Source organism: Hemiscyllium ocellatum, chromosome 11 (assembly GCF_020745735.1).
Source record: "Hemiscyllium ocellatum isolate sHemOce1 chromosome 11, sHemOce1.pat.X.cur, whole genome shotgun sequence".
Classification (NCBI taxonomy): Eukaryota; Metazoa; Chordata; class Chondrichthyes; order Orectolobiformes; family Hemiscylliidae; genus Hemiscyllium; species Hemiscyllium ocellatum.
In genome coordinates, this window is record NC_083411.1 from 67,436,445 (window position 1) to 67,451,859 (window position 15,415).

General features: G+C 42.2%; 1 protein-coding gene across 3 annotated transcripts in view; it reads right to left on the minus strand.

The window, feature by feature from the left end:
* pls3 (plastin 3 (T isoform)) overlaps positions 1-15,415 on the minus strand; it is a 115,090-nt gene that overhangs the window by 65,517 nt on the left and 34,158 nt on the right. Inside the window, exon 1 of one of the 3 annotated variants that reach the window (XM_060832600.1) lies at positions 6,190-6,324. The exons of the other annotated variants lie outside the window; for them this stretch is intronic. The gene's annotated coding sequence lies outside the window, so the exon portion shown is untranslated. Of the gene's footprint in view, positions 1-6,189; positions 6,325-15,415 lie in introns of those variants that run through there. 3 annotated transcript variants of the gene reach the window in all.

The following is a 15,415-nucleotide window of genomic DNA, read 5'->3' on the forward strand; positions in this document are numbered from 1 at the left end:
GCAAATTCCCCTACATCTGAGAGCTTCTAAAAATATCTATTCAAATCAGAGAATTGGGAGGGTTCCACTGAATTTTAATAGATAGTTACCCAGGAATAAGAAAACAAACAATTAAATACCTAGTCCATTTCCAAGGGACTATTAAACTGATCTACCAAGTTACCCCACGAAACCCTCAACTACACCTCTCCTAGACCCTTCCCCACCCTCCTTGTTTCCTCACCTCCTCATACCCTGCCAACCCCCGTGACCCAACAACCCACTCTGCACCCTAGCCTCACAGCTCATGGACTAACCCTTTCAGAGGAGTTAAAGATCACACAACACCAGGTTATAGTCCAGCAGGTTTATTTGGAAACACTAGCTTTCGAAGCACTGCTCCTTCGTCAGGTGAATCACCTTATGAAGGTGCAGCGCTCCGAAAGCTAGTGCTTCCAAATAAACCTGTTGGACTATAACCTGGTATTGTGAGATTTTTAACTTTGTACACCTCAGTCCAACACCGGTGTCTCCAAATCATGCCTTTTAGAGAAGCTATCAAAATGGCTGCTTGCAATACTGGGCCCTTAAAAATCACAGAATATGGCAACTAACTGTTATGGAAAAGGGGGTGTCATTTATCTTCCTCCGATGACCCTGCACTAGAAGGAACTTATCAGAGTTAAGTATGGCTGTGTATTTCTGAAGGCACCCTGATCGGAACCTCCTGTCAGAGATGCGGAACACTTTCATCTTGTGAACAAAGAACAGGAATGTCAATCTGTGCGCGATTACATCTCTTTGGAAAATCCACTCGACACGTGAGACAAAAGGGTCGCACTACAAAATGTATACACGATCTTACAGCATCATACAGCATGGGAACAGGTCAAACAAGTCAAGCACCCACACGCACCAATTCCCAGTCTCTCCTCTCCTTGCTACGAAAGAAGCAATTCCATTGGCAAATAAGTAAAACTGCTCCAAGGTAGTTGGCAAAAGGCAACATTTTTTAAAACCGCGTGGTAAAAGAGCTGGCAGTCCATTCAACCTGAATAACTGCAGTTCGGTGAATGGACCAGCAGTGAGAAGTACAAAATAATTTCAAAAACTGTTCACATAATGCTCATCCAACACCAAATAAAACAACAACATAGCAAAATATTCCAAAGTTCTTGAGGCGAAGAGAAACCAGACGAACACTGTTACTGAGCCAAGGACAACAATATTAGGACACTCAGTTAAAGAATTAGGCTGGAAGGAGACTCCTGGAATAAAATGGAGAGACTGGGAATCGGAGGCAGGCAATTACAAAGTTTGGGATTATGGCAGCTGGAGGAACAGTCAATGCTACAGCGCAGGAAATTGGAGTGAGACACAGGAATCTGGGGAAACGTAAGGGACCAGAGTTGGAGGAAAATCAAACAGAGTTATAGGGCTGTAGGAAGTTATCGAAATATGATCGATTTAGAGTGTGATTTCCAAACCCCAGGCCGTTCAGTATTCCACAAGAGGAAGATATGAAAATAAAGGCTAGAACTGACAGAATAAACTACATGATGAGCCCCGACTACTCTCCTTTTAAGACAGGTCTGCACTTGTAGCTACATTCAAATCTCAGGTTCCTCTCGGTTAAATCAGTTTAAATATAATCAATTTATTCATTTATCTTCTTCTTAAATGGGTAAAATGTGGGTACAGAGTTCTTTTCTCCTGCCAAGGTTTGATATCTACGGTTGAACTTGGTCTCAGCCTTGCACAGGAATTGGAAATAGAAAGACACCAAGGGGGACATAGTCAGCTGTCTGGTTTCTGATCGACCTTCCCTCCCCTACCCTCCCTTTCTAGACAGCTACAGATGCACAAGTGTCACGTGACTCAGACAGAACTAACTGGGCTTGTAGTCAGCTCTGATACCCACTCAACTAATATCAGACATTAACAATGGCCACTCAGAAAAGGTAACTGATCACTTTTAAAAGTTGTAACCAGTAGCAACAGTTACACAAACAGCAAAAGTTATTGCCTGGAGTGGAAAAAGAGCAGGGCAAAGTGAGGAAAACATTCTTTCAGTGCAGTGTAACTGTCCTAGTGCATTATTCCTCTACTATATTGTGTCACACAAAGTTTGAGCTGTTGCTGGGCAGAGGTCAATGTCAGGAATGCAGTTTATGTACACACACTCAGCATAAAATCTCAAATGGAGAGCGTGGCAACGATCGAAGCTAAAGCAGGGGGAGTCTGGAGGTCAGCAGTGCAGGTACACAGAGTGTTATCCACTGTATGAACAGCAACTCTGAGAAACGAAGGGGGGGGGGGGGGGGGGGGGGGGGGGTGGCGGTGGGTGGAGGGGAGGGAGTGCCTAACAGCACTGTTAGGGAGTTTCAGGATTTGATCCAGCAACAGTGCATATAATTCCAGTAAAGGACAGGGTGGGATGTTCCCATGCATCTGTAGCCTTGGTACTTTGAGGTAACAGTGGTAGCGTGTTTGAAACCTGTTGTTGAAGGAGCCAGGTTGCTACAGTGCCTCTTCTAAATAGTACACGTCTTCTAATAGAGCTATGTATGATGCTTTGGTGATGGAGGGAGTGAACGTTTAGATGACGAGTCAATCAAGTGGGCAGCTTTATCCAATACAGTGCCAAGTGCAAGTCTTCTTGGAGCTACCCTCATCCGTGTTATGACAGTATTCCTTCAGATTATGGGCAGTCAGGATGTTAGTTACTCCCTGCAGAAGCCCTAACCTCTGACCTACTCCTGTAGGCATATTGACCAAAAACTGAGCCTGATCAACCTTGGCAATGAAAATCCCCAGGATATTGATAGTGTGGAATTCAGGAACTACATTGCCACTGAATGTCAAAGGGAGATGGTTAGACCCTGCTGTGCTGGAGAGAGTCATTGCCTGGCATTTGTGTGACCTGCCACTTCTCCGTGTGGAACTGGAAAAGCACATCCAGTCAGGCAGCATCGGAGGAACAGGAGAGTCGACGTTTCAAGCATGAGCTCTTCAAACGTCAACTCTCCTGCTCCTCAGATGCTGCCTGACCAGCTGTGCTTTTCCAGCACCACACTTTTCATCTCTGATCTCCAGCATCTGCAGTTCTTGCTTTCTCCTAATTGCCACTCATCCATCCAAGCCTGGGTATTGTCCAGGACTTCCTGCATATGGCCATGGACTGTTTCAGTCCTCCACTTCTGATCTAATCATGGCGGGAAACTCATTGATGAGCAGCTGAAGATTGTTGGGCCTACCCTGAGGAACTCCTGGAACTGAGACGATTGACCTCTAACAACCACAACCATCTTCATTTGTGTCAGGTAACTTTTTTGTAAAAACGTTCAACCTATTTTTTGAAGCAACCTGCTCACAGACATTATTAGACACCTCTGGAGCATGTGGGACTTGAATCTAGCCCTCTCAGTCCAGAGCCAGGGACTCTACCACTGTACCACATGAGGGCCTTTTAGTGTTGCGTATGATTCCAAGAAAGGTTTCACCCGAATCCCATTGACATCAACTTTAATTGGCTACAGATACAAATAAAGTAAATTTCCTATGCCCCGCTACAATTCTAATTTTTATTTCATCAAACTTTTCAACTCAGTCTTTCTCCTCTACCCAAAATATACTCTGCGATGAATTGGACACAACTGCATAATTTATTCAGCCATTTCAGGTGACAATTAAGAGTCACCCATATTGCTGTGGACCTGGAGTCAGACCAAATAAGGGCAGATTTTCTTCTCCAAAGGCTAAGCAAATCACACGGGTTTTTGCAATAAATCACCGAGAGTTTCATGGTTCTCATTGCTGAAACGTGTTTTTAATCCAGATTTTGTTAATTGAATTTACATTTCACGAGCTGCATGGTGGAGAGGGTGCAGTGGATTTGAACCCATATCCCCACAGTATTTAAAAAGCAGCAAAATACTCTGGATGCTGGAACCCTGACATGAACGAGAAATATATTGGAAATACTCAGCATCCAGGCAGAAATATCAAGTTAATGTTTCAGTTTGATCTTTTATCAGGATCAATCATTTGTTTTTCCACTCCTCCTCTCTCAAGTTTCTGATTCACAGTAAATACATAGAGCTCCTGTTTAAAATAAGGTTGAAGAAGTTTTCCATCCTATACCCATTAAAACATTTTGCAAGAATACGAATTTAAGTGAAAACCAACAATTACACAAAAAGCTTAGAGAAAATGTGCCACTTTTCAGCATTCATCAAGCTCTGTAAAACCAAATTACCACATTCTAAAAAGTACCAAAAAGTATGTATATCTCTGATCAGTTCCCAAAATCTGCTTCAGATACAGCATAAAGCAGAGATGGAATAAGTTTATTCCATCAGTTTTTACAGTTTCATCATCGGTAGAATGGAGAACATAGGTGTTGCAAAACAGAAAAACCTTCAGACGGTGTGCAGTGTGCATTAATATGAAAGAGATATATTCAGGAGACGGAACACACTCCTGAGCGAAGAGGTCAAAAAGGAAAAAAGTTGAAAAGCCCTTCATGATTATACTTAGCTTGAAATGCTGAATCAGAACAGGCAACTTCCTTTGAGTCAGTGATAAGTGGTCAATTTCAAACAGTCATTCAGAGACAGATGTGGTGCATTTTTGGGGAAACATACCAATTTATAATAATAAAAAAAAAGTCAGCAAAACATCCAACACCAGGACCCAAAAAAAAAGGAGGAATTTCATCATTCAACTTTTCTGCTCAGGACCTACTCCTCATTTGGTTGCTGTTTCTACTTTTTGATTCATTTCCATTCAATCAAGTATTTACAATTCAGTCGAAAGATGGCCAATTGCCAGAGGGGATGCATTGCTTTTTCAGGTGAGACAGGACTGTGGGCACACCCTCTGGTGTTTGACATGATACATGTGAGACTATTCATTTTCTCCATTCTGAGTAGATTGATCACACCTTTTACCTACACTAGCAAGAGGACTGGGAGAATGCATTACAGCCACACATTTAAAAAAAGGTCATTATCACCAACAATCTGAGCAGATTAAGTTGCACCTCCTCGGCAATTTATCTCATTTACAATCTAGGGCTGAATTCAGACAAACTTCCCAGGTGAGATCATCAACACACACACCTCACTCCAACTAAAGCAAAAGAGCAAGATTTCTTTCAATAAAGGAGTTACATTCTTTTAACAAAGCGGAGGAAAATAAAAGACTAACTAATGAGGAAATGTGCTCACTAAAATAAATCCAGTGTGGAACAACTATGGAACACAAAGTTCACTTTTCCCAACAATAAGAAGAATTGCATTTCAAACATGTTTGCTGCAGACAGTACAAGTCAAATCTTGAATATTTCCTTCTCAACCATTCCACCTCCACACAAAGACTCGCAAATTCCAGGTGAAGAGCCAAAAGGTGCCTCCTAAAAAAAAAAGCACCTAAATCCTCATTTTCTTTTACTTTATTGCTGTATGTAATATTTTAATAGATCTAAATGAGCAGGGTCACTCGTGGGTTCAGTGCACTACTGCACCTTAAGACCCCTCTGCCACTGACTCCGTAAGCAAGTGAAACACCCCATTTCCTTTGAGATTTGGTGATGAAATGTCTGAAAACAAATCCCACCAGCTCAGCGAGCAAACTGACAACCTGACCACATTTCATATTCACCTCATCAAAACTCAAACCAGCTACTCATTCTCCCCCAAACTGCAGAGTGTATAGACCAATACACTAAAAGCTTGTCTCAAATCACTTAGCTACTCAAAGACACCAGTGCAGTCACCGGTGAGGCAGTGGCAAGGAAATAGTGTGAGATTGGCGCTTGCTACAGCTTTCAGAATACTGAAACTCCACTTAATCCTGCTGTCTGCAGCAATCTTCACCTTTTAACAATCAAAGTCATCTTCCCGTTTTGAAATGCCACAATTCTGCACGGAGCAACTTACTGATTGATACAATAAAATCCTACCAAAAGCAAAGAGTGTTTAATCTTCAGATCTAGTTTAATAATAAAAATGAACGCTACTGAACGCCAGGACAAACTGAGTAAGGCATCAAATCAAACCTAAAGTCAATTACCCTGCCAGACCAAATGTCACACTTTGAAAAGATCAGCCGAAATATCAAGTTGTTCAATGCTTAGAAAAAACTATTAAACATTTCACTGAGCCAGACACGCTGATAAACATAACCATCACCAAATCGTTAACTTACCGAGACTGCTCTGTGGAACAAACAGCAGAATAACTTCTCTCAAGGCAGCCTCCTGCTTAAAGTAACAGCTGGTAGAATACTCTCCCACACCCAACTGGCTCATTGTACAGCATTCCGAACTGCTGTGCACAGAACAAGCCACAACATACCTAGGATGTTAGGAACAAGCACTTTTTGTTGCACAACTGCTTCAAAGATGAGATCTCTTCCAATTTTGTGCTTAGGCTTGCTATGTTTATTTTTTTTTCAAAATGCAGTTTTACATTTACTGTACACAATTTTAAGCCCAATTGTCTCCCCAACCCCTTCTCAGAGATTTGGATTCCTTACTAGCAAGCAGCTTCATAGTTGCTATGTACTTTGTCGATGCATCGGTTATCCAACTGGGGAATGTTAGCTGCATATTCAATGCTGGTGAGTGTGACAACCAAGCCTATCATCTGCATGTTCTTTCTTTGTTTCACAACATAGTCAAAACAAGTAGGTTCCCTCAGACCATTTGACATCTTTTAACACCAGTATTACACCAACACAGCCAAACAGTTGGCCAGGATTCAGGCGGAAAACCTTTCTAATGACTTGTGCTGACTCCCATTGTGAAGAAGGGTTTCCTGCCTATGATCTGAAGGGTTTTTTTTGCCCCCTCGGTCTGCAAAATATATGAAAGTGCCATTTTGGGTTTGCTTTCTCAACCTTATTAAACGTCCTACATGTCTGTAACATTTCCTGTAAGATATCCAGTCAGAGTTGAGGAATCTCTCAAATTCTAGTTCCGACATGGATAACAACTTACCAGAATTCCTACAACCAAACCTCTCCACCCAATCTTGTCCCAGAGGTCCAGAGTTTAATTCCTTTTGTATTTACTCTTCCATTAGATACAGCATCATTAACCCATCCTTGAAGTGAGTAGCTTGCTTGTTTATTACAGAATGGTATCATATGTAGACTCAAGTGAAGAATGGTAATCCAAGGGAAATATCAGGGATGATCATTGTGCCACAGAGTAGTAATCTGGAACAAAATCCTGCCTGTTGAAGTCCAGGAATGGAAACTCACTTAATATTGGATTGTACATGAAAACGGTCATGCTGAGGATCTTGAGACACAAAAGACTTAGCCTTTAGTTGTAAACTCCACCAAAATTTCCATTTTCTAGCCACCAAATCCATCTCTCTTCGTTCGGTGTGGTATCTGATCCCAAGGTGGGCAATCTAGCCAAATATCAGCCACATACCTTACTTCCAGGCCCAGAACACTGCTCAGACCAGCCCTCCCTTACCTGACCCACTACTTAAACTTCCCTCTTTGCTGACAAGCCTCCTGTCTCCTATCCCTCATACTGCAGGTCTATTAAAATGCTGCTGCTCATGTTAGAACTTGCACCAAGTTAGTTTCCCCTCCCAGTGTTAAATGACCTTTATCAGCTCTTGGCCACTAAGTACCTCTATCCTTGGTCTCAAGTCTCTCAATTGGTTTGATCCTCTTCCAGCCTTGATCTCTAACCTTCAAGACTGGCAAGTCTAGACTTATAAATGATCTTGGGACCTCTGACTTCAGCTACCTACCTCAGTTGTTCCCTCACTTCAGACTCTCCATCCTCCTTTAAGATGCTCTTTAAAAGTCGACTGCTTTGGCCAACCTTTTGGTCATCTACCCTAACATCACCTTGTGGGGATCAGTGTCAAATGGTGTTCGAGATCATTTCATTGTCAATATTTTCTCAAACCATTCAAGCAACGTTACTACACAGCTCTGGAGTAAGTGGGACTAGAACCCAGGCCTTCTGGATCAGAGCTATGGACACTACCACTGGGTCACAAGAGCCTTTAAGATTTTTCGTATTAAAAGATGAGAAACATGCTTCACCAGTTTGGATGTTGAGACTTCAACAAGTGAATCTGATGAATATTTACCAGCTATATATTTTGATGTGACATAGCTGCAGATGAATAAACTCATGCAGAGGGAGCTTAAACTCCCAAATCACAGCATCCCACCTAATAGGCTGAGCACTTTAGTCTCCTCTAGCCTCCAAGTCGCAGTAGTTTGAGACCCGCCATAACAGTGTTAAATGTTGCTCCAAGCTACAGAATACTAACTGCTTTAAACGCTTTGTTGAATAGTAGAGTCTCCAACTCTGAATAATGCTGACTTTAAACTCATCTTAACAAGACCAGCCCAGAAAGCAAGACGAAGGCTGAAGTCTCTAAAAATATTAAATTGGCGCAAGTTGTTTCCGGTGATGGAAGCAAAATAATTTACTGAGCCAGAATTCCACAAGCAAGCTCATCCTGTGGTTAAATGCAAACCACTTAAACATTAAAGGAGTTGAGAAAGTCAATATTTATCTAGTTTTTTTTCTAATGTATTTCAAATCACATTTGATATTACACTAAAGCTTTTAGCACAGACCACGATAGTGTCCTACAGGAGATTTGTCAGCCTTCAGTTTGATTCTGTGCAACCAAATCTCTTGATCTAGCGTACATATTAACATGGTATACAATACAGACCTGAGCCCACACCTATCCTGACACACAGACTGGCACCAATCCTTTTTCATTCAACAGGTTGGGTCAATGAATTTTACAGCTACTTAAAAATTTTGAAGATCAAATCCTTGTAATTTACATTCAGCTGGTATATGGCCATTTTTGAATAAGAGTAGTTGCTGTTCATGTTGTCAAACCAGAAGAAATGAGAGCTTATTGAATTTTTATTCACTTGTAGGACATGGGCATCACTGGTTGGGCCAGCATTTATTCCACGTCCCTAGTTGTCCTTGAGGTGGTTGTAGTGAGCTGCCTTCTTTAACTACTTCAGTCCGTGTGCTAAGGGTTGACCCACAATGCTGTCAGGGAGGGAATGTCAGAATTTTGATCCAGTAACACCAAAAGAGTGGCGAGATATTTCCAAGTCAGGATGGTGAGTGGTTTGGAGGGAAATTTGCATGTGGTGGTTTCCCATGTATTTAGCGTCCTTGTCCTTCTAGGTAGAAGTAGTTAGGGATGTGGAAAGTGCTGCTGAAGGATCTTGCATGACTTTCTGCATATTGATAGTAGCACAGCGTGTATGAAGCGTTGGCAGTGGCAGCAGTGGATGTTTGTGGATCTGGTGCCATTCAAGCAGGCTGCTTTGTCCTGAACTGTGTCAAACTTCTTGAGTGTTGTTGGAATTGCATCCATCCAGGCAAGTGGGGAGTATTACATCACATTCCTGATCTGTGCTTGTAGATAGCGGACAGGCTTTGGGGAGTCAGGAGGTGAATTACTCACGGCAGTAGTCCTAAACTTTGATCTTGCTCTTGTCACCACTCTGTGTGGTGGGTTCTGTTGAGTTTCTGTTCAATGGTAACTGTCAGGATTTTAATAGTCAGGGAATTCAGTGATGGTAACACCATTAAAACTTAAGAGGTTAGATTATCACTTATTATAGATGGTCATTGCCTGGCATTTGTGTGACACAAATGTTACTCATCACTTGTGAGCCCAAGCCTGGATATTGTATTCAACTTGTTTCATTTGAGCATGGACAGCTTTAGTATCTGAAGTCGCAGCAAATGGTGCTGGACACTGTGCGACCAACAGGGAACATTCCTATTTCTGACCTTATGATTGAGGGAAGGCCATTAATGAAGCCTCAGCTATTACTCTGAGGAGCTCCTGCAGAGATGGAGTGGAGCTGAGATGAGCTCCAACTACAACAAACATCTTCCTATGGTTCCATCTTCCAACCACCAGAGAGTTTGACCCAATATCCTTTGATTTGAATTTTGCTCAGGCTCCTTGATGCAGCCACACACAGTCGAATAGGACCTTGATGTCAAGAGCTGTGACTCTCACTTCACCTTTGGAACTCCTCTCTTTTGTCCCTGTTTGAATTAAGGCTCTGATGAGGTCAGCAGCAGAGTGACCCTGAGCAGGTGCTGCTTGATAACACCTTCCATCACTTGACTAATGATCCAGAGTAGACTGATGGAGTGGTAATTGGCTGACGGGGGTGTGTGGGGGTATGTGTGCGCGTGCGTGCACATGCGTGTCTACATACTTGGGAAATTTTTGACATTACCAGGTACATGCCAGTGTTGTAACTGTACTGAGAGACAGTTTGGCAGCAGGGAATTATGTAGGTGGCATTGTTCCGTAGATACCTCTCCAAGAATAAATCAATGCCTAATAAGCAACGTTACATATAAATATATCAGGATGGCACACCAGGAAAGTAGAACACTCGCACAACGGAACATTCAAGGGCACTACTCAGAGGTCGGGGGCCAAATAATGGGAGCTTTTAATGTGGCCTGACATGGGAGCACTTGATGCAACACTAGGTGCCTGAAATGATACGTCTACTCCTGACAAATTCTATCCTAAGAAGCAAAACTAAAATTACACACATACACATCACACTCACTTGAATTGTATACAAGTAGCTGCCTCAGCGTCGAAGGGGGTGGTGCTGGAAAGGCAGAGCCAGTCAAGCAACATCTGAGGAGCAGGACGATTAATGTTTCAGCCCTTCCTGATGAAGGGCTTATGCTTGAAATGTCGATTCTCTTGCTCCTTGGATGCTGCCTGACCTGCTGTGCTTTTTCAGCTCCACACTCTTTGACTCTGTCTCCAGCATCTGCAGTCCTCATTTTCTCCTGTTCGACAAGTTTCGTCCAACTAGTGCCAGATATGGCTAGGAGAAGCCATACCTCTACAGCAGAAGGTTGAGGGATCAAGTCCCACTTTTGACATGACCACTGAATCCAGCTAGACCTTCAGCACAGCTCTGAATCTTCAGAGGTGCTGTCTTTCAGATGCAAAGTCCATTGGAGACTACTTCTGTTCTGCTCTTTCAAGTGCCGATTAATGGATCCTGGCACTATTTTAGCGGAGCAGGGGCATTATCCCTGGGGGCTTGGTCGCTATTTAACCCTCTGGCATCTAAAGAACTGATTACTTGTTGCTCCAAATAGAAATTACTGAAAACATTCATCAGGTTTAGCAGCATCTGTGGTGAGAAATTAGAGTTAAATGTTTCAGGTCCAGTGAGCCTTCCACAGAATCTTATTGCTTTTTGCAGGAGCATGCTGTGCAGCAACAGGATTTAACATCAACTGCAATGTCAGGTCTTGTTGCGGCTGTATAGGACATTGGTTAGGCCACTGTTGGAATATTGTGTGCAATTCTGGTCTCCTTCCTATCGGAAAGATGTTGTGGAACTTGAAAGGGTTCAGAAAAGACTTACAAAGGATGCTGCCAGGATTGGAGGATTTGAGCTACAGGGAGAGGCTAAACAGGCTAGGGCTGTTTTCCCTGGAGCGTCGGAGGCTGAGGGGTGACTTTATAGAGGTTTACAAAACTATGAGGGGAATGGATAGGGTAAATAGACAAAGTCTTTTCCCCGGGGTCAGGGAGTCCAGAACTAGAGGGCATAGGTTTAGGGTGAGAGGGGAAAGATATAAAAAGGGACATTAGGGGCAACTTTTTCACACAGAGGGTTGTATGTGTATGGAATGAGCTGCCAGAGGAAGTGGTGGAGGCATGATCAATCAGACTTGATTGCAACGAGCCCTGTGAGTGAAAAACCTGGGGACAAAGTCTTAAATCCAAACAAACACAAGATGCATTTCCAAGTGGTTTCAGATAGTGCCAGAATCTGTCGGAGTGACTGCCTGATGTAGTGCCCAACTAAACTTCCACTGCACTAGCTGAACTAAACACTCATCTATCTCAACATATGGAGTTAATTTGCTCCAATTCCCTTTGTTAAGGATCAGTCTGATACGGTACTTCTGAAGGGCAGAGGATTAAAAGGCTCACAAATGGAAAGCTCTGGATCTCTAGTGCACAATAGCAATTCCCGTGATGCCAGCACAGGACGGCAAATGTTTGAACAAATGCTTTCTGATGACAAAAGCTGTCAACAGCACAGTTTACTCTTCCATGGTGGAACAATATTGAACAGGTTTAAAGAAAAGCTGACACCAAACATAAATGCTGGAGTATCTGATTACTGTGCGTGTTACACATTAATTTGCTTGAAAGAGTTTGGCTGAACATTTTTATTTAAAAAATTGCCAATTTACTGGTTTCTGAGATAGCAATTTGACCTGGCTGGATTTATTCCCCTCGACAGATCTGAACGTACTACCCTGCAGAATTTAACTGTTTCAGAAAATAAGTCTGGAGGGGGTTCTGAACCCCACTGCTCAATGTGAAACACCTTGATAAATCTTAGTATGAATAATATCCTGCAAAAAAAAAAATTCAAAGGAAACTATTTGTATAATGTCTTGTACAACCTCAGGAAATTCCAAAGCTCTGTGCAGACGTCAAAACACTTGGACATTTAATCGCTCTTGCAAAAACGTAGAATGCAGCAACCACTCTGCAATGTGCCACAAAAGCCATGAGGTAAGGAAAGAGGCATTTTGTTTTCTTTAGAAGTGATGGGTGAGGGAGACATTTGTCCAGGACACCAGAGAAAAGCATCCCCCCCCACCCCCCCACTCCCACCATCCTCTCCTTTGAGCAGTACCAGGAGATTCTTTATGCTCAGCTGAGAGAGTGCAGATGACATGGCTGATGCCAGCAATTCTGACAGTATCGCATTTTGTTTGTGCTGCATGAAGTGCCAGTCTGGATTAGCCAGCCACGTCTCAAGCGAGGCACAAAGCCACAACCTCCTACCCCATAAGTGGGCGTGATGCCAACTGAACCACTGTCCTAACATACGACAACTTGGAAAAGCGTGCATAATTTTGGAATGGCAACTGTTGTTAAAACAAATGAGTCAATCTAAAAAGTACATAATTTAAACACACAGCAATCTACGTATATGCTCAGTAATGTTACAATTTTAAACCAGTAATGTTAAAGAAATATCAATTTTAGAGTTCACTTAACTGAAAACCTTTGCCTGTTCTCTCAATTTCTTAGAAATATCTTCCTTATTGAGACAATGGTATAGTGCTACTGGTATAGTGCTACTGTCACTTGTCTAGTAACCCAGAGACTCAGGATAATGATTTGTGCTGGTACAGGCACGTTGGGCCAAATGGCCTTCTTCTATTACACTTGAGAGATAGATTTTAGAAACGTTGCGTTATAAGCAGAAGCACTAACAGAGAGATTCAAGTACATATTATCCATTCACCATGTGGTGCTAGTAGACAGAGGTTAGACAGTTGCAGATCAGATCAGACGAAGTTTGGACACTCTGCACTAAGTCCTGTTTGGTTCCTGTTCCCTAATCAGAATATACACAGGAATACAAACACGGCACAAAGTCAATGTTGAAAAGCTTCAACTACCAACATGTAGGATTTTTAAAAACCGCAGCAGCTTTGGTTTTAAAAACAATAAAAGCGCTTAAAGTTGCCATCTATCATCGGTGACTGGGCCTCATTATTACACAGGGAGGTGACAATATAGGCACATTAATTGGAATACGTGAAGGAATAACATAGCCTCAACCAACCTGTGTGAACAGTGCACAATGACACTGCAGGCCTCAGTACAAATGCATACAAGCATGTCAGAGCATCAGTTAGCTCAGGGATAATTAGTTTGTTTAGGATAGTGGCTGAGGTAAATGTTTGCCTCACTGTTCAATGAATAGTGGACGCTAGGAAATTGTTTCCGTTAGGCAAGGAGACTAGGACTCGTGGACACAGCCTGAGAATTAGAGGGGGTAAATTCAGAACAGAAATGCGGAGACATTTCTTCAGCCAGAGAGTGGTGGGCCTGTGGAATTCATTGCCGCAGAGTGCAGTGGAGGCCGGGATGCTAAATGTCCTCAAGGCAGAGATTGATGTCACAAGGAATTAAGGGCTATGGGGAGAATGCGGGTAAGTGGAGTTGAAATGCCCATCAGCCATGATTGAATGGCGGAGTGGACTTGATGGGCCGAATGGCCTTACTTCCACTCCAATGTCTTATAGTCTTAATATTAGGGAATAATCATGGCGAGCAAACTGGGTTTTGTTCATTTACACATTAAAGAAAAAAAACAGACCAGTTTGTTGGTTTACTTAGTCTTATGTCACAACAGTGTTCTTCTCAGACATGAAACAACGCACAGAAAATACATGTGTGATATTTCATTGGCCAGCATACATTGTAAATGGTCATGATCTCAGGCTGATGCTGGAGTTAAACCCATCTTTGGGTAGTGAAGACATTGTGCAGGTAGAAGACATGAGGTCCCCACTTACAGTGACGACTGAGAATGGTGAATCTGCAAAGTGCATCTGCTGATGCAGTGAGATTTGTAACACCACACTCTGGAAAAATTCCAAAATATCAGGCACCCCAAAGCTGCAAACAACAGAACAGATTATGAATGCCTCACCAGACCTTGTATTTATTAATAACAAAAAAAAATCAGGAATTGCTGGAGAAACTCAGCAGATCTCGCAGTATCCATGGGAAGAAAGCAGAGTTAGCAAACCAATTCCCATGACTCATCGGAAGAGGAAGGTTTATGAACCAGTTCCTATAGCCAAAAGGCTGTGCTTGCAGACACTAAGTAGATGTGCAGATTGGCTATATTCTCTTACAAATATAATTACAGACATTTACAAACACCAATTAATTTTAGCATTTTAATGATGGAGTACATCAGGTGACAGAAATAAAGTGTAAAACAAAGCACAACTTGTAGCTTAAAATGTTAAACATTGGTTGAATACAGTGCACATTTGCAATAATCAGCAGTGTGTTAGTCAAAAATACCAAATAAATTTTAGGAAAGGAACATATCGTGATAATAGTATTTTAGCAATTTGTTTTTGACTGTATTTTATAAATAAAACGTGAAACAAAACTTTTCTTTTCATGTTCAATAATCCTCTTAACATAGTACACGTGCACAGTACATTGGTGTCAGCCAACAGATTTTAATTCACTTACAATGGCTCAATCTGTTTATTTTCAAAAGCATAAAGCCCACCAAAGCATAGGAACCAATTAACTGGTGGCTAAACAATGAGTTTCATTAACAGCTTGGGCTCGGATATTAACTTCCACCCACCTAATTCTGCTCAGATTGGAATTGTGCACATTCATCCATCCCCAACTTCAAGCCAAAGAAATGCAGCTCAACCTTGCATGTCTCTCCTCACAACACAAGAATTCCAAATCATACATCATCCCCATCACTACTCCTAAACGCTAGAATCAATATCCAACTTGAACATGCCCAAAATCGTGCACGTCATAATTGATCGCGC